Source organism: Vulpes lagopus, chromosome 3, assembly GCF_018345385.1.
Source record: "Vulpes lagopus strain Blue_001 chromosome 3, ASM1834538v1, whole genome shotgun sequence".
Lineage (NCBI taxonomy): Eukaryota > Metazoa > Chordata > Mammalia > Carnivora > Canidae > Vulpes > Vulpes lagopus.
In genome coordinates, this window is record NC_054826.1 from 162,962,373 (window position 1) to 162,983,475 (window position 21,103).

Sequence of the window (21,103 nt, forward strand, 5' to 3'; positions counted from 1 at the left end):
TATTGTCTGGGGCTTTTCGTTGTTGTAGATGAGGGTCACAACATGCTTTCATAATGAAAATTGAGCTTCATAATTAATCAGTCCAGTTACTGCCAATTCACATTATGAAAACTTACAGCCTGTGTGAAGCATCTGTACTCATTAAATGTTTCATTGAGATAGAAAGAGCAGGAACCTCGCTTCTGACTCAGCTCCGGGCCTTTGCACAAGTCACTCTTTCTGTCCAGCATCCTCTTCTCTTCTAACATAACTGATGCTTCCCTTCATAACCCTTCCCGTACTTCACAATTACAGATTTGTGAGCTTATTTTTCAGTTCTAGTCTCCTCTATGTTTAAGCACCAGAAGAGTACCAGACTGACACTATTTTAGATTATATAAGGCCGCATCTGATCTTTTATTTAAGTGAGAGGGGACACTATTAATTATTAAATAGTAAGAAAAATTGAGGAAAGAAGTAAAAAAAAAAAAAAAAAACCCTCCGTACTTGCAATGCCTTTTTGTTACTGACTTTTATACAATGAAATTCTAACTAAACTTGTTATATTGCTTAATTCTTTTTTTTTTTTTTTAATTTTATTTATTTATGATAGTCATACAGAGAGAAAGAGAGAGGCAGAGACACAGGCAGAGGGAGAAGCAGGCTCCATGCGCCGGGAGCCTGATGTGGGATTCGATCCCGGGTCTCCAGGATCCTGCCCTGGGCCAAAGGCAGGCGCCAAACCGCTGCGCCACCCAGGGATCCCGAATTGCTTAATTCTTTAAAAAAAAGATGAATTAATCGCTCTGTGATTTCCTTTCTGTTTTGAAGCTAGATATTTATCTTCTGAGAAATGCTAGAATTTATGCTGGTTGAACAACAGCATGCTAATTATCTAACCTTTTCTGTTACAAGGAGCCCATTAAGAAATCAGAACATTAAGTTGAGAATATTTGGTGACAAGATTGATAAACTCGATCTAACCAAGCTGTGGTTTTAGTAAAATACTGGTTTATAAGTAAGGGCTTAAATGAATCTCACTATTTAACAAACATCTTTCTAGGTAGAAAAGTATGTTAACAATATCATGCAGAATTAGAATGTTCTCAAAGCTCCTGAGGTTTTGATATGTAAATATATCACATAAGCCCCTGACATCACAAATACATGATGGCTACAGAATAATCTTCCCTTTACGCCTCTGTAAACAACCTCTGACTTGCAGATAGTTTGAGAAATTTAGAGTCAGAAGCCAAAGCCAAAGATTACTAAGATAGATAATGTGAAATGGTTACCCTTATATCCCTAAAATGTTTTACTTTTCTCTTTGACATTTGAGTCTCTCTTTTTAAGGAACTTTTGTGGTACAGACTCGGCTTTCAATGTATCTGCAGTAAAATTAAAGACTCACCAGTAATGATAAGAATTTGAGGTCACTGTACATTGTAGTGCAGCAAAGACGAAGAGCTCGTCTCCAAGGCATTCATTATGGATTGGAAATGAGAAGGAGGATAATTGTATTTTACTTGTCCATTATGTCAACTGTATTACATAAAACTTTGCTAGGTCAATGAAAATTTATGGCAACACGGGTTTTAAGGCATATTTCTTTCGGAAAAAAAAAACAAATCCTCAATATATAATATATAATTATATTTTTCATATAGCTAGAACTCTAGCGCCTAGTGTGTTGCCAACAAGAAGTGGGACACATCAAGTCAGAAAGCCCTTTCTCTGGTTGGTAGAGGTGCATTTGGGCTAGACAGACTGTCATTTGCTGATAGTCTTTGCCGAGGACCATCACGTGGGCTATTCCCTGCTTCCCTATATGCGGGATGCCAGTGTGCCGGGGAGGGTATTTCAAGCTAGTCTCTACCTTTCCTGACTTTTTCCTGATACTTCCAGACGTACTACCTGAACCCTAGTTGTGCTGTCCGCATCACCCAGAACGTTGAGCCCTCACCCCTCTGTCACTCACATAAATGATACAGAATTCATTTTCTTCTTCATCAGTGTTGGGATGGAGTGTGTCTTCCCAAATTCATTTGTTGGAACCCTAATCCCCTGTGTGACTGTATTTGCATAGGGGGCCTATGAGGAGGTAATGAAGGTTAAGGGAGGTTAAAAGGGTGGGGCCCTGACTGGGCAGGATTAGTGTTCTTATAAAAAGAGACAGCAGAGCAAGACGACAGCCCCTACAAGTCAACAGAAGAGACCTTAGAATGACACCTTCCTGGCTAGTCCAGTGATCGTAGACTTCCAGCCTCTGGCACGGTGAGAAAAGAAACTACTACTATTTTGATCACCCGGTTGTGGCAGCCCCAGTTGACTAATATAATCAGTCTGATTATTCTACAGAACTAAAAGAAACCTCTGTAAGAATTCTGGAGTCCCCCCGACCTTCCGCCCAAGCAAAATTGGTTCCTCCCTGCTTTGTACTTTCATGAGACTTACATGTCACTGTAGTATGAAAATGCAGTGTCCGTTATTTTATTTATTTATTTATTTATTTATTTATTTATTTATTTATTTATTTATATTTATTCATTCATTCATTCATTCCTGTCTTTCCCATGGAGTTGTTCTGTCCTTGAAAAAATCTAGCTCAGAGTCTTCGGGTCGTCTGGGCGGCCCCGCCAGTTAAGCATCCAGTTCTTGGTTTCCAGTCAGGTGGTGATCCCAGGGTGGTGATACCAAGCCCCGCGTTGGGAGTGGAGCTTGGCGGACTCTGCTTAGGACTTGCTCTTCCTCCCCCTCTGCCCCACTCCCCACCCCTGTGCTCCCACCCTCTCTCTCAGATAATTAAATACATCTTTTTAAAAGAATAACAGTAAAGTCTGACAGTCTCTTACTGGGGCAGGCTATAGCTTTGTCTTATTCCTAGTGAAACTTCTCTAGGTTTCTTGAAGGATAGAAAAGCCTGGTTGATACCATCTTTTACAATTTGTGGGGAGGATGTTGACCAGTAGATGTTAAATATTTTAATATATCAGAGACAGATAAGGACACATGTTTTTCCAAAAAAACTCCATAGTTGAGAATTACAGCTTTATGGACACTGAGAGCTATTAAAATTATCTCCAGGAGAATTCAAAAAAAAAAAAAATTAAGGCTACTGTGCCGTGTCATAGAATATCAGCTGATAGCATCTTGGAGATCTGCTCAGTCCCTTATTTTTCAGGTGTGAAAACTAGGACTAGGGGGTTCGACGACTTACCCAAAGCCCCACGCTCTCTGGTTTACCCAAGGACAAGGCAAGCAGGCAGCTGTTCTGACTCCCTGTGAGTGGGCCTACTGCCCGCTGAGAATGTGCTCATTTTAATTTTCATGAATCTAAAGTTGTCGTTAGGCAAGCTTAGCAAATGTGTTCAGTGAGCAAACTTGCTTCCTGTTAAAAAAATTATCCAAATTATCAGGTAGATGATCCTGGAGTTATTTTAATTAAAGGCAATGGAGAAAAAAATTAGGCACTTAGATAGGTTCCTTGGACTCATAAAATTAAAGAGCCTCTTCTGTCAATATGTAGGTTAGAGGTAATTCCTGTAAATGTGAATGTAAATTAACTGTGTAAATTCCCATGCATATTAATTACAAAATAAACCCTCACTACATTATCCTTTATTTCCATGGTTGGAGCTCTTAATTTTTAAGGAAAAGAAGGCAAGAAGAAAGACCGAAAGGAAGAAAGAGACAGAAAGAAAAGAAGGAAGAAATTCTATGTACTGAAGTTGGAACATGTTAGCTTTCTCTCTCTCTCTCTCTCTCTCTCTCTCTCTCTCTCTCTCTCTCTCTCTCTCTTTTGACCCTCTCTGGCTCCAGACACCCAAATATATAATTACTCTTTGATGAATCATTTGCCTTAGGTTATTCCATTTAATATAATGATTATATACCTAAAGGACTCCCAAGTGGCATCATCTTGAGGGAAGTAATGAAATCTTTAGGGACTCCTGCTATATATATTTAAAGAAAGATGTAAACGACTATCTTTTTTAATATGAAAATTTGAGTTAGCTCTTTGGACAGTCAGGAATGATTTTACATTTTTTTATCCAACTTTTTGATTGAGGTTAAAATCTAATGAATGGTAAGCTGTTGGTCATCTGGCAAATCCCTAACTTCCAACTTTAATTTCTAATTTGACCACTTATTTGATTAAAAGGCTCATAAAATATAGTAGTAATCATTTTTCTATTTAAGAAATTAGGAGAATGTCCAACCACAAATCCCCTACGTTAGGTATGATTCAGGATTTCTTATCTCAACTAACTATGAAATTAATCAGTAGGCTAATTAGTTACATATATTTAATAGTCCATAATCTAATTTTCTGTCTTCAGGACAAGAATCTATTTAAAGTGCCCCACATGGACGTTGGGTATAACTAATGAGATGGAGATAAAGAGAAAAAAAAAAGACTATCAGGAGAAAAAAAAGGCACAGATAGAAGTTATTGATATTATCATTGATGGGGTGATGTGTAAGCACTAAGAATATGTAATTTGACCCAGGAGTCAAACAGTATTTCTTAAGAAAGAAAACCTTTTTATTCTGTTACTTTAAAAATTATTCACTTTTTTCTGTAGGATATGTGGCTTCAAATGCAGTATTTATATGCTACTTTATATGGATTAATCCCTTGAAATCATGCTTAAAAATGACTGATTCATTCATGTAGTGATAGGTAAAAATTTTTTATCTAAATATTAAAAGCTAAAAATTAATCATGTACTTATTATGTATACGACACTGTTTTAAGCATTTTGTGTATATTGACTCATTTAATATGTCAGCCGTTAAAAGATAGGCACTATTCCTAGACCCATTTTACAGGTGGGGCCCAGGAGGATTTGCTAAATTGCTTAAACTCAGATGATTATAAGTGGTAGCGGGTGGCCCTGGTCTGACTGCAGAGTTGGTCCTCTTCAACTCCATGCACTTGCTCCACCACGTAAGGTCCTTGGAACAACAACGGTACGTTTTAAATGCAGATTGCAGATTCTAGACTTTATCCTAGACCTAAGGATTCAAGATTTGTATTTGTATTTTTTATTTATTTATTTTTAAAGATTTATTTATTTACTTATTTACTACATGTTGCAGGAGGGGCAGAAAGAAACCCAAGTAGACTCTACGCTGAGCACAGAGCTTAACTTGGGGCTCAGTCTCACAAACCTGAGATCACAACAAGAGCCAAAATTAAGAGTCAGTTGCTTAACTGAGCCACCCAGGTGCAACCTCAGTATCTGTATTTTAAAAGATAGCGTAGATGATTAAAGTTTGACAAGGATGACTTTGTAAATACTGCCTCTTAGTAAAATGCTTCTTTTAGAACTATGCTGTATATTGTTTTATATTCTTAACGGGTAATCCTATGTTTCTGTTTTCTAAAGGAATTAATTTTTTTAAAGATTTTATTTATTCATGAGACACACACACACAGAGGCAGAGACACAGGGAGAATGAGAAGCAGGCTCCGTGCAGGGAGCCCGATGTGGGACTCGATCCTGGGACTCCAGGATCACGACCTGAGCTGAGGCAGACGTTCAAGCACTGAGCTACCCAGGTGCCCCTTTTAAAGGAATTTGAAAGCTCCTAGGGATCAGCACCTTTAAAACTGTATGTAAATTAAAAACCAAGATTTCAGATGTTGAATCAAGAATTATTATTTTACTATTTGCTATTTAGTATGCTTAATGGGAAGAATAAAGGTTACACATTTGAAGTGTTTAAGGGAGTTCTGGATTCACTTGTTTCAGTCCATGCTTGCTGATTGACTACAAATTCCCTAAGCTTTATTTTCTAATCTTTAACATTTGTGATGAATCAGGCCAAATGTATCTGAAATACACTAAGCAGCTGCCTTCTTCATCATCCATAATGCCAGCCCGCTGTGATAATCTAAGCCAGTAGTTCTTTAAATTTAGACTGTATTAGAATCCCCTATTGACCACCCTCTCTATGCTCCAAAGTTTCTGATTTTAGCAAGTGTGGGATGGGATCGAAGAATTTGCATTTTTTTAAAGCTTAATTTATTTATTTGTGAGGGGAGAAGGGCAGAGGGAGAGAGAGAATCTCAAGCAGACAAGCCCCTGAGCGCAGACCCTCCACCCCCAACACCAGGCTCTATCTCAGGACCCTGAGACCATGACCTGAGCTGACACGGAGAGCCTGACACTTAACTGACTGAGCCACCCAGGGAACCTCCCCCTTTTTAAAAGGTTAATTGATTTATTTTAGGGAGAGTGGAAATTTGCATTTCTAACACACTCACAGGCTGACGCCCTTACTACTGGTCTAAGGACCACGCTAACAAGTCACTTGCTCTCTGATTTCATCCACATTGATTACCAACAGTATTTTCCAAATTAGGTTAATTAGCCATTAAGGAAGGCTCTAGGCTATCCTATTCTCATTCTATACAAAACAGCCCCCGGTCTGGAAATTAGTGAGTGAAGTGATTCTTCTGAGCTGTGTAGACTTACAACCCACTTGGTGAAAACTTCTTAGGAACTTGAGGAATCCGTACTATTCTCGACACAGATATTTACCGTTTCCCCTCTGTCAGTTATTTTGTTTATTGTGGCATAGAGGCATCTCTTCCATATTAAGCAAAAATCTTCTCATAGGGTTGTACTCGTTTCTGCAAACGTACTTCTGATAGGTAAATGCCATTCTAGTATTCAATGCTTTGAATACAACCCCTGCATTGTGCGGATGACTTTTGTTATACTGAAGTTAAGACAAAATATTTTAAGTATTTGTAGATCATAGAATTTTGAGACCCTTCAAATTTATTCTATTTTATTTTTTTTTATTTTTTAAAGATTTATTTATTTATTTGAGAGAGAGAACGAGTGGGAGGTGCAGAGGGAGTGGTACAGAGAATCTTCAAGTAGAGTCCCCCGCCTCCCGAGGGGAGGCTGATGTGGGGCTCGGTCCCATGACCCATCATGACTGGACCCAAAATCAAGAGGTGGACACTTAACTGACTGTGCCACCCCGGCCCCCGTGACTGTTCGTTTTAAAGGTGAATAAGGTCTGAGGAGTCTTACCAACAACCACACAGCTCATCACAGTGCTAAAATATGATGAGATAGTTATGACTCAAACTTCCTAGGCTCTAACTATGTGTTTTTTGTTTTGTTTTGTTTTTTGTTTTTTTTTTAACTGTGTTTTTAATCATACTATAACTTGCTATACTGAATAACAACTTGTTGATGTTGGAAACTGGTTTTAATTATCTTTAGTTTGAAAATTATTAAATATTTAGTTTGAAAATTATTAAGTATCTATTGAAACAAAAGTTACAGTGTGATTATTGATTCAATGATTAAGATTAGAAAAAGTGAACATATAGTAAATAAAACTGTCTTCATAATAAATATCATAAATGACTCACATAATTTTAAATAGGCCTGTCAACACATTCCACATTCAAGAATTTATGAAATTAACCTGAACAGCCCTAAATATAGAGGAAACCAAGCAATCTGATGTCACAGTAGTATTTGCTCAGTTAAAAAGGAGCACAGCACAAGCAGTGATAGCAGTAAGTTCGACAGGTTAGGTGAGCTCATGTGCTAAACAAAATTTCTTTTCATGCTATGAATAAAGTCGGTGCTCAGTATTTTAGACAAGAAGGATGGTCTAGGAAAGAATCGGGCTCTCTTTTTTTTTTCTTTTGCTCTCTCTCTTTCATTTTTAATTTTGTAAAGTACTTTAAGGATTCCTAATAGTAATTTCTGGAAAACAAACAAAAAAAGGCAAAACAACCAATTTTGTAAAAAATCGCCATTTCTGTCCTTATGAATGTGGGGGGGGGGGGAGGCTAGTGTGGTACAGTCTGTCTTGTGCTCATTTGAAGAAATCATAATATCAGCCTCTGAAGAAAACACATTAATTGCTGGTGTTGGCAAGAATTACTCATGACTCAGTGATAGAACTTGCAACTGGTCATTCAAATATTTTTATTTCATTATCAAAATGACTGTAAATGTTGTATGGATGATGAGAAGTGCACACCGTTTTCGTAGGTGACTTAGGAGAAATGATTGCTGCTGCTCTTCTAAGTGTTCAGTGTTGGAGATGAAGGCCTCTGATCTGAATTCTTATTTGTAAGAACATAGTTTGTTGGCAAATTTAAAATTTGAAGGAACATGTTAATATTTGCAAAATGTTTTAGTTTATGATTGGATTATGTGTAAATTGTTCAGTAGCGTTACATGGTAAGGAATATGGAGAGAAAGCAAAAGCTAGAATTGCTGAGGCAATTGGTTAAGAGAGCAAAGAAATGTGCAGTATATACCTGGTCTGACAACGGCAACTCAAGGAAATAAAATTGTTTAAAACTTTTTCAAAACTGAAACTACAAAGTAAGCAGTTGTTAATTGGTTATAATAAATATTTCTAGCACATGCCAAGACCAAAGTTAATATTGGCAAATTGTTTAAAAGATTTTCAAGAGTGAAACTGCAAATAATGCAGGCCTTTTCTGCAAAATCAAACCTTCCCTGTCACTGTTAACAGGGACATAACAAATGCCAGTCATTTATATATCTATGGATGTGTAAGCCTGTGTCTGTGTCTTGGTGCAGATACTCATTATTGTGCATTGCACTTATTTCACTTAATGAAATGCCTTATCTTTACTAAAACAGAGTTGCTAATACTAAATAATTTAAATACAATTCTTTGTTCTTTTTACCCCTTGGGGCAATCTAGAAGCTGCCTAAAACCAACTGTATATGAAAACCTGAAAAATCTGCTCAATCCAACAGGTGTTTCATTTTGTCTGTGAATCTGACCATTCCACAAAAGGTGACCCAAAGTACTTCTTTTGCTTTCACTGAATTTAATGCCCACTTTTATAATTGTTTCCCTTCATTCTAAATATAGCTGCGTTTTCACTCTATGATTCTTATTAATATGTACATTTTATTTTATTTTTATTTTTTTTAAAGATTTTATTCATTCACTCACGACAGACACACACACACACACACACACACACACACACACGAGAGAGAGAGAGAGAGGCAGAGACACAGGCAGAGGGAGAAGCAGGCTCCCCGCATGGATCCTGACACAGGACTCGATTCCAGGACCCTGGGATCATGCCCTGGGCAGAAGGTAGCATCAAACTGCCAAGCCACCCGGGCTGCCCTAATATGTACATTTTAACAGAGATTTCAGCTTAAACATGATTAGTTTTTTTATTTTACTGTTCAAATAATCCAATGAGATTTTTTAAATATGCAAAATTAATTGGTCATTAATTTAGAAAATGTTGTTAAATCCTAGTATTCTTTCAAAGTATTATTAGGAAAAAAACAACAACAAAGTATTATTAGGCCCACATTAAACATTTTTTTTGGTAAATATTCTATTCCTGTAATCAACACATCATTATTAAGCTGTTATGTTCCAGACAATAATATAGGCTCTGGGATATAGTTATGAATAAAGTAGACCAAAATCCTAGCCCTCAAAGAACTCACTTTCTAGTACAAGAATATAGACAAAAAAAAAAATAATAAATGTAAGTATAACAGTATTTTGGCATTTGATAATGACTATTGGAAATAATGCAGGAAAGAGCATTAAAGGTTATGAGGAACTGTTTACAATTTTGGATGGAATTTCCAGAGGAAGCCTCAACAACAATATAAAATTTAAATAAAGCCCTGAGGAGAGAGCCATGTCGCATGCAGAAGTGTGAATAGCTTGTGAAGAAGTCTAGGACATGTGATGGGCTCCTTGGATGAACTCATCAGGTGTTGTCGTTCTTACACCCCAAGGCCAAAAATGAGTGGGTGAATTTCTCAAAGGAAAGTAAAAATACTGCTGAAAGGTCTCCAGAGTGTATGATTCCAATTACATTACATTCTGGAAACAGCAAAACTGTGGAGATAGAAAGATTAGTGTTTGCCAGGGATTAGGGGAAAGGAGAGATAAATACACAGAACACAGGATTTTTAGGGCAGTAAAATTGTTCTATATGATACTGAAATGGTAGGTAGGTGCTGTTATTTAGTTGCCAAAACCCTTACAAGGCACAACACCAAGAGTGAACCCCAGTGTAGACTATTTACTTTAGCTGATAATGATGTGTCAATGTAGGTGTATCAGTGGTAGCAAATATATGGCTCTAGTGGGAGCTGTTGAATGAGGGAGGTTGTGTATTTGTGAGGACAGAGGGTGTGTGAAAACTTTGTGCATTCCCCTCAGTTTTGCTCTGAACCTAATAATGCTCTAAAAGTATTTAAAAAAGCAAATCATAGAAAAAAAAATCCCTCCTCGCAAAATCCTGATACTAATGAGAAGGGAGGGAACATTTGCCGAGAGACCGTTAACAAATGCCCACTAGTACTAAAATGAAATCAGATAATTTTTGTATCCAATCTGATTCTAATAGTTCTTTTTGTATATCTAATTTTAAATTTATTTTTAAAAGACAGACATAGACTCTCTCACTTTCTAAAGTGTTCTTCCTTGATTGTAAATACATACTAAATATTTTAAATGTGAGTAAATATCATTGGGAGAGCTCCCATCATTGATTTATGTCTATAATCCAGAGATATTGAACCAAAATTTAAAAACCATGGGCTAGTAGTATTTTAGTTGATTTTAATTCACTTGTTAAAGAGAAATTCAGAGCATGTTTCGTGTTTTGAGTAAGATGATTGTTACAATGAAGGAATGACCACTTATAGGGATATAGCACATGTAGCCATATAGCCCTGTAGCAAGGAGACACTGCATAAGATTAGAGTCTTCTTGGTAGGATCCATTCATTTATTTTTTAAAAATTTTTATTATTTGTTTGAGAAAGAGAGAGCATGAGCAGGGTGGGGAAAGACAGAAGAGAGAGAAGCAGACCCCTGCTGAACAAGGAGCCCAACTCGGGGCTTTAATCCCAGGACTTGGAGATCTTGATCTGAGCTGAAGGCAGATGCTTAACCCACCGAGCCATTCAGTTGCCCCAGGATCCATTCATTTTTTATTTTGCTGTTGTTGTTTTATGAGCATACATTTTGCCTTTTGCCATGCACAGTATCAATGTTCATCTTTTTATGAATAACCCAGTGAGAAGTTTTGCTGAGAAAACAAAATACCTGCTTCTGTGCTGTGGTTGAAACAACAGCATAACAGATTGATAGTTTCTTTTTTTGACAGTTTTCTTCCTTTTGTGTGTCCTTAGATAATGCAAAGTTTTCTGTCTCCAAGATGGAATTGTGGTTGAAGAAAATAACGAATATCTTTAGATGGAATGTGGATTCTTATGTGGACACAAGGAATAATAAGTAACTTCTTTTATTTAAGTTAATATATTCATAAAAATGACATTTGAATTACAATAACATTATTATCCCTTTTCATTTTAATGTCATTCTTTATTGTCAGTTTCTTAAGAAACATCAAATAGTTACTGAAGAGTATGCATGATAATAGCTGTCAATTTCCAAGAAGAAGACTATTAAAGAGGTCTTTCCATTCCTCTTTCCTAAGTCCCCTCTCTCCATTCCTATTCTATTCCTTGCTGGTTAAAGAACTCTTCTCCTGGGAGAATCTAAAAGGCACGTGAGGTCTCATTATATTTTCATTGGTAAATGGGCACACATTATTTTATTTCCATGATCATAAGATGAAGAACCTATTTATAGTTTTAGACAAAATTGTGAAATGGACCAAGCTAGTGTTTAATCCTATTTTTACCACTTACACTGCTATCCCCCTTGCTAAAAATCTCCAAATTCAAATCTTCTCTGAGTCTCTCGTAAAATAGACAAAACATGTTCATATATTCGTTTACATGAAGGTTTTAGAGACATGCAGTAAGGTCTCTTGAAAAAGTGCTTATTACAAAAAAGGTGTCAGAGAGAATGTGATTAACACATGGTCATGTACTGCAACTAGGATAAGGCAGTAGATCACAATAAAAAAAGCTGCTTCTATGTGTGCCTGGATGGCTCAGTAGCTTAAGGATCCAACTCTTGATTTTGGCTCATGATCTCAGGGTCATGGAATTGACCCCTGTGTCCAGCTCCATGATAATGCTGCTATAAACATTGGGGTGCATGTGTGGTTCGAATCAGTATTTTTGTGTCCTTTATGTAAATACCTAGTAGTGCAATTGCTGAATCATAGGATAGTTCTGTTTTTGACTTTTTGAGGGGACCTCCATGCTGGTTTCCAGACTGGCCGCACCAGTTTGCATTCCCACCAACAGCGTAAGAGGTTTCCAACAAGGAGAGCTCATGGCCAGGGAGCCAATCAAAATAGATATAAGTTATATGTCTGAACTTGAATTTATTTTTTAACTATTTATTTATTCATGAGAGACACAGAGAGGCAGAGACACAGGCAAAGGGAGAAGCAGGTTCCTCATGAGGAGTCCAATATGGGACTCAACCCCAGCACCCTGGGATCACAATCTGAGCCACCCAGGTACCCCTGAACTTGAGTTTAAAGCAACAATCACAAAGATACTAGCTGGGCTTGACAAAAGCATATGAAGAAAGCAGAGAGATCCTGACTCTAATATAAAAGACCTAAAAACTAATCAGGCCAAAATAAGAAATAAAAAAATACTGTAACTTTGATACATAACTGACTGTATGTATTGACCACAAAGATGGAAGAAGTAGAGGAACAAGTAAGTGATGTAGAAGATAAAATTATGGAAAATAATGAAGCTAAAAAGAAAAGCGAGGAAAAAATATTACATCACAAATGTAGACTTAGGGAACTCAGTGATGCTATAAAGCATATGAACATTCATGTCATATGTGTCCCTGAAGAAGACAGGGAAAAGGGGGCAGAAGGTTTATTTGAGGAAAATATAGCTGAAAACTTTCTGGGGAAAGAGTCATCCAAATCTGGGAGGCACAGAGAACTCCCATCGAAATCAACAGAAGCTAACCAACGCCAAGACATATCATAGTAAAATTTTTAAAATATAGAAATAAGGAAAGAATCCTGAAAGCAGCAAGGAAAAGGAACTCCCTAACCTACAAAGGAAGACAAGTCAAGTTAGCAGCAGACCTATCCACAGAAATCTGGGGAGTCAGAAGACTGTGGCAGGATATATTCAAGGTGCTGAATGGGAAAAATCTGCAGCCAAGAATCCTCCATCCAGCAAGGCTGTCATTCAGAATAGAGTCTCCCAGACAAACAGAAACTAAAGGAATTCATGACCGCTAACAGCCCTGCAAAAAGTAATAAAGGGAACTCTTTGAGTGGGAAAGAAGTACCAAAAGCAACAAAAACTAGGAGGGAACAGAGAGCATCTCCAGAAACAAGGATTTTACTGGTAATACAAAAGCACTAAATTCATACCTGTTAATAATCACTGAGTGTTAATGTACTAAATGCTCCAATAAAAAAAATTGGGTATCAGAATGGATAAAAAAAAAAGCAAGACCCATATATATATGCTGCCTACAAGAGACTCATTTTAGACTTAAAGACACCTCCAGATTCAGAGTGAGGGGATGGAGAACCATCTGTCATGTTAGTGGACTTCAAAAGAAAGCCAGAGTAGCCATACTTATACCAGACAAACTAGATTTTAAAACAAAGACTGTGACAAGTGTTTACAAAGGGCAGTGCATTTTATTTATCCCTATGATGCTCATAGTACAGTAGAGAGAGATTGATCAGGCAGATATACAGATACGTAACTTTAAAATTTGGTTAAGGGCAATGAATACAATTTGTGCAGTTTGAGAGTATGTAATTTCTGAGGTGTCTCATTTATAATTTTATGGAATAATAACTGTAGAATTCTTGATTGGGATTTTGGGAGAGATGGGAGAGGTTTTGGATGGTGGGTCGAGGTAGGGAGACTTCACTGAGCCCCTATTATTCCATTCTTGGGGCAGGCAACCTTATTTTTGCCTTCAGGTACGGCGAGGCTTAATTAAGGAAGGAATGTTGTCTCAGCTTTCTGTTAGTTGTATCTGTTTTCTCCAGAATGTCTTGAATTTAAGACTGAGGATTACACTGCCCTTTCTTTAAGACTTCGAGGAGAGACTTCCACATCTCTTCTAAATCGAGCCCACGTCCTATGTTATTCTGAATAGCTAGAACCTATGCACGTTGAATCATTTCATTGATATCATGCTATAGCCTCACGAAACTACAAATTGTTTCCTTGAACCTACATTTTCATGTCTCTGCCCTTTTTGCTTTAACTCGTCCCTTATTCTGTAATACTACCACTGTCAGTCAGAAATTCATTTGTTCATTCATTCATTCATTTCAGGCACAGTGCTAAGTACTACTAAGTACTACAGCCCAGATCATCTACTAAAACTTGCAAGAAACCTTCCTTGATTTCTACAGGGAATGTTTTTAAAGATTTTATTTTTTTGGAGGCAGCCCGGGTGACTCAGCGGTTTAGTGCTGCCTTTGGCCCAGGGTGTGATCCTGGAGTCCCGGGATAGAGTCCCACGTCGGGCTCCCTCCATGGAGCCTGCTTCTCCCTCTGCCTGTGTCTCTGCCTCACTCTCTGTGTCTCTCATGAATAAATAAAATCTTAAAAAAAAAAGAATTTATTATTATTATTTTTATTCCAGAGAGAGAGAGGGAGCACAAGCCAAGGGAGGGGCAGAGACAGAGGGAGAAGCAGACTCCCCACTGAGCCGGGAGCCCAATGTGGGGCTTGATCCTAGGACCCTGGGATCATGACCTGAGTCGAAGGCAGACGCTTAACCAACTGAGCCACCCAAGCACCCCTCTACAGGGAAATTTGATAAGAAATAGCATGCATTTAAAAAAAAAAAAGAAAGAAAGAAATAGCATGCATTGAATGCTTTCTATGGTTAAGCATCTGTGCTGAGGACTCTTCATTCTTTCATTTCATTGAAACCTTCAACAACTCTGAGAGATACTTCCTCTTATTATTCTTATTTCACAAATGAAGAAATTGCACCCATAGCTGATAGATAGCCAAACCAGAATGCAACTCTAGGTTAGTGATTCTAGAATCTCAACTGTGAACTGCTTCACTCTCCTTCATTTTTATAGCACTTTATTCATTATCTCAGCATAGTGCTTAGTGTTTATGAATTCATTATACTTTTTAGAATTTAGATATCTAGAGAATATACTTTATGAATGCATAAATTAGTGAATCTCGTATGTTGTCTAAAAACCTATGCAAGTATTTAATTAGTGCAGTAGGTTTTGAAAACATATTTCTAGATTTAGTCTTTATCTCAATAAGAAACTGGACATTTGCACATAAATGGTTAATACATTTGAAATACTGAAAGTTGATAAAGATATAAAGTTACTTCCAATGTGTCATATTAAGTATTTTATTTAAATTTCAAAAACACTTGATGTTAAGCCCTAGAAGCATGTCAAGTGGATAGGTTACATCTCAGCTGCAAAGACAAACAATAACAGTACCAACATATGAATATCACGGAGTTTAGAAATTGTCAGAAAAAAAGTATCTCTTAATAGGAGGCTGCTAAATAAAGTAGTTGGAGTGTTATTAACTCAAAAAAAACTAACAGTTTTCTATCTGGTGAAAGAAGCATAGTAATTGTTAGAAGATAGCTCTTCCAACAAGTAGATAAATACCAATCTTGGATCTTATTAAGATAACCAAAAGGAGAAATGGAATTCAAAAACCTAGGTTTTTTGTTCAGTGATCTCCAGTTTTTAATAGATAAGGTTTTAGATAACTATATATATAGTTATTTAGTTATATATATTTATATTTAGCTATATATATACATATGTATATATATAACTAAAGTAAATGAAACAATTTCATTTTGAAACTATTAAATAGTACATTTTAGTGCATGGATATATATTTCACTACTCCAAAGCAGAGTTTGGGATTCTCTTTGATATAGATGGAAGACTGTAGATGTGTATGTATTTAGGTCTTTATTTTGGTCCTTAATGGCTTTGAATTCAAAGATAATTTGATTGCCCCAAATTCTGATAATTTTGAAATAATTCACAACTAGCATATTTTACGTATATTTGTGTTAACTGAATATTGAATGTGAAATACATGTAAACACATATATATTGTAATTATTGACAGTAATTTAGTTATCAATTTCCTAAGGAAAAAATATGTATTTCCTTTAGTTAATTATCTCTTTGCTTGTGTACTAAGATTGTTAAGTAGGACTTACTTATTCTTATATCTGATCCTGCTTTTCATTTTAAAAAATTTGGGGAAAAAATAATTACCAGTTAGCATAACATTTTCCTATGGGTTTTAATAACTGGGACAATGACTTAATTGGGTATATTTTTCTTCCCACTGGTGTATTAATTAGGTGAGATTTACTGTAAATTGGAATTGATGTGATGTTGTAGAGTTGCTTATGAAAGTAAAAAAAAGTAAAATATGATTATCAAGCAACTATATGTCACTCAAAATCACTTAGGAAGTATATTCTTAAATAAACTAATGAGTATTAGGAATGCTGAAATCACTGTCACATTCAAACTTGAATTTATGTCATTTTAGTCACGGATATATGAATATTACCTATGACACTCATTTAATTTAAATATATATATATATATATATATATATATATATATATATATTTACCTTGCAGTTGGTAACCTTTGACATGTGTCTATTAACTCCACTAATGCTTGTGATGTAAATAATTAGTTTCATGAACTTATTCCAATTTTATATGACCATAAGTTTATTTATAATTTGAGTTGCTGTTATATTCAGACGTTCTCTATCTTGAAGGGAAATAAAATTAAAAATTATGTAAGTTTATGGGAGGGTGTGCTAATAAAATAATTCATACATAGAAATATTTATATCCCTTTTATTTTAATTTATGGCTACAGGTGGGGAACTTTCACACTTAAGCACATGTTCTTTCTACTGATGTCAGTGGAGGCAAGAGTAGATCCATAAAATCTGTAGTCTTCAAGATTGTGTGTGTGTGTGTGTGTGTGTGTGTGTGTGTGCGCGCATGTGCATGAATTTCTAAAGAACCATGCATGACTTTTAATGACATTTTTAGCTCAAAGGTAAAAGATTGAAAAATAACAGTGGTGTTCAGATTAGTTTAAATCATTTTTTGTGGCCTTATAGTGAAGTAAACTCACTGAAATGTTGTAATACTAAAGCTGCCTTTTCTGATTTGACATTTGTACACCAGTGAGCTGCATTTGACATCTCTGTTGTATATGATTTTTGCTGTGACATAGGTAAGTCTTTGGGTTGAATTAGGGAGTAATAAAATGCTACCCATAGTTGATCATGGGTGAAGTAGGCTGTCTAATGGATGGGGATGTCAGAATTCTTTTCTTTTGAACCAAGTCATTGTTAGTTCCAGACTAATACATAGGGAATAAGCATTTTTTCAGCAGGGTGGCCATTAGTTGTTGCTTATTTCCATTGTGTTCTGATTATTTGTAATTATTTACTGCATGGTAATAAAGAAAAAAGACTTAAATCAATAGTTGATTTATCCTAACTTCTAGGGAATGTTCACTATTAATTTCTAGTAATATCACTTTCAATTCTTTGTCATTGATTTAAAAAGAAAAAAGCAAACCCACAGTTCTAAAAATAATCATTCAGTAAGTGAAACAAAGATTTCAATACGTTATTTTTTAGATTTTATTTATTTATTCACGAGAGACACACAGAGAGAGGCAGAGACATAGGCAGAGGGAGAAACAGGCTCCCTGCAGGGGAGCCGATGCGGGACTCGATCCCAGGACCCCAGGATCATGACCTGAGCTGAAGGTAGATGTTCAACCACTGAGTCTTCCAGGTGCCTCAGACTTCAGTATCTTTAAAAAAAAGAATTTAGTAGAGTTTTTATGTGAAGGAAAGGAGAATTTAAGTGGCTCAGCTTGCATTAGATCCGACTGCAAGTGATAAAACTCCCCCCAAAAGCCGTGGCTCTTTCTACCATCCCCAACACATGGCTAATACCTCATAGTTCAATGTGGCTGCTCTATTTGCAGACATTACATTCATGTTCCACTAACAGACAGCAGAAAAGAGTATGAGAAAAACACATAGTTTTATTCAAAGTTTTTGGAACTTGAATATTGGTTCTGGTTCTGCTTACCTCACATTGGCTAGACTGTTGTATGACTGCTTTAGATGTGAGCGATTCTGGGAAATATGGTTTATTTTTCAAAGTTAAAAAATTTTTCAAAAGCTTACAATAGAAAAATGGGGAGAAATAACCCTTGGGGTGGGGAGAACCAGCATTTTTTTCCACAGGGTATTACCACTCTTGTCAAATAAAAAAAAAAAAAAAACACTAGACTAAAAACTATAAGCAAATTGAAACTTAGGTAAGAAAATACTTTGTTCAGAAAGATTGCTGCAAGAGAAGTGATGGAGACCTTTGCAATAAGGGGATTGAGAGTTTTGAAGTACGCTTCAACCATGCAATTTGCAAGCATCTCAAAAGTCAGGCAGATAAAGGGCTTTTCTTTAATAGGGAAAAATCAACAAAACTAGAGAGAACCAGGTGTGGGGAAGTGGGGTGAGCAAGAATGCTGTGATACAACAGTAGATCAGAAGATATTTTAGGTCAGCCAATTCCTTGGAGTTCCATGGTGGCTCTGGTGGAGGGCAGGTCAAACCCAACAACAACCTGTAGGAAAGTTTGACTGACAAGCATTTTGTTCTGATTGAGCAGTGGGGACAGAATAATTCAGGTAATAATAGGAAGCAAAAAAAAAAAAAAAGAGAGAACTTGAAGAGTCTGCATCTGGCCATGCCATAGGTAAATAAGGGGGAACAGCCATTTGTTTTATCTGAATCATGTAGGGAAAGATGTTTCTTTGCATTGAGCCTTTTTCTGAAACACAAATTGTTGAGGGGATTTCCTTAAAATTCTCTTTACCAAGATCAGAGGCTTTGGGTAAAAGTGAACCTTGTCACTGAAATGGACCCTAAAGTTTAAGTCTGCTCAGACTAGGATAGATCTTGATACCGACAACACATAGCTCAGCGGTGAGACTAGTTAAACTTACCCTACTGAAGCCACTGGTCCAGTCATTTCTTCTGGGTACATTGGAATGGATTATCTCCAGTTGTTACTCATGAAGGTGAGAGACTCATCCGTAGACAAGGAAACTATGTCCTCAAAAGCAGAACTTGGACATGACTAGGAACTGTTTTCTCTGTCTTTGACTCATTCTTTTCAGTCTGAGCATTCAGTTTATTCTTTAACCTTCAGTAAAATTTAGAGATGGTCTCTGACTAGGAAGGCAGGTGGGGGTTTAAGCCAAGCATGCTCGAATGAGCTTATTTTGAAACTGAATTATCTAGTGACACATTGCTTTCTTTGTGTATCCTTTTTTTTTTGCTACTTCCAAATGCAGTAAGGCTTTTAAAATTTGCAAACCATTTCTCAAACTTAGACTTTCCTGGTATAAGAAAGAAGCTACCGTAGTGGCGATTGCAGTCGTTAGGGAAGCGTCTGGGCCATGATGTCCATCCGCCATTCCCAATGAAAAATACTTCTGCTTCTTCACTGTTGTTGATGTGAGAAGTTATGGGTGAAGAGTTATCTGCTTTTCTTGAGAAGGATATTTTACTCATTATGCCTTGGCTGACTAAAAACATATCGATAGACTGTATGAGGAGACCAAATAGATTTTTAACCAATTGAAAAGTGAAATTAAAAATAAGGTAAATGGAGTTCAAAATTACTGATATGGTCTAGGTTGAGTTCAAAGGCTTGTTCCTTACCTTCTTGGAACATTTTATCCAGGGATATGGATGGAGAGGAAAGGAATAAGAGATCCTTCTTGAAAAGTTTTAATAAACAAAATATGCATAATAAAAATGTGTATGAATCGCTGTTGGCCACTATCTTATTCTATCTTCATCATCATCAGGGTCAGTGCCCTGCCTTCTTTTCACATGGCGCCAGTGCTCTTTCATAGTTACCTTGCAGTCTCACGCATTGTGATATGGTAGGCTCATCTTGTACATTTTTTTCATCTTGTACATTTTTTTGACCCAGACTCAAGAATAAGCTTTTTTTTTTTTTTTTCCAAATGACCTTGGTCATTTTAGTAGCAAATTAAATTTGGAGACTACAACTAGATACTAAGAGTGGGTCATTATTTTATCTTTGGTCAGTTTAAGTACTCATGAATGAGTGAGTTTTAAAACTATTATATTTTCCTTACACAAATCGTTTTCCTTTTACATTATGTTACCCATTTGAACAAAAGAATAGCCAGAATATGGCAGACACATAACTCACGATTCATCAAATGTTAATATTTGTCTTATTTGCCTTATATTCCATAGAGTGAGATATGTGCAAATGTTACTATCTAGAAGTTGATGTGGGTCATAATATATGGGTGTGTTTTATACTTAAATATAGAGAAATGGCATAATGAGGTATGCATACTTCTTCAACTTGCTTTTTTAGTCAACATGCTATTTTTGAGATTTTTCCCATGTTAATATGAAGATATACTTTGCGGTATAGTGTTACGTTGAATGGATAAACAGCTGGTTAATTGTCTACTTTCCTACTAAAAGACAGTTAGGGTTGTATTTTTTTTAACAGTACTGGAACAAAACATTCTATCACATGTCCCCTGTGCTCCTATACAAAGATTTCCTCTAGAGAAGATATCTGCAAGTGGAATTTTTGCTTTGGAAGATACATACATGTTCATTATTACTAAATATTAATACATTTCTTCTCCAAATTGTTTGTATAAGCTTACATTCTTACTAGTGTGTTTCTATTGACTTAAGTCCTTATTATTATTTGGAATTGCAAGATAATATCTGTAGAGTAATAAGTTTTTAATTTGTATTTTCCTGATTACCATTAGAGTTCTGAAGTTTTTTAGAAGTCCATTTGGCTTTCTTCCCCATATTTATATTATAGGACAGTTACAGGACTAGTCAGTTTTTCTTTTTCATCACAAGTCAGTTTTGGTAATTTATTTCTTCTAGAATATTGACTTAATTCATCTAAATGTTTAGATTTATTTGCATAAGTTAGCTACTTATAAATTTAAATATAGCTATTTATTTTCAGTCTTTAAGTGGATCCTTGTTTGGCCTTCCCTATCTTCTCTCCACCCCCACCCCCAGCTTTATTGG

The 21,103-nt window shown here is 36.2% G+C and overlaps 1 protein-coding gene across 1 annotated transcript in view; it reads left to right on the forward strand.

Moving 5' to 3' along the window:
- The window catches only part of NEGR1 (neuronal growth regulator 1), an 812,989-nt gene that overhangs the window by 173,177 nt on the left and 618,709 nt on the right, over positions 1-21,103 (forward strand). The window lies entirely within an intron of this gene.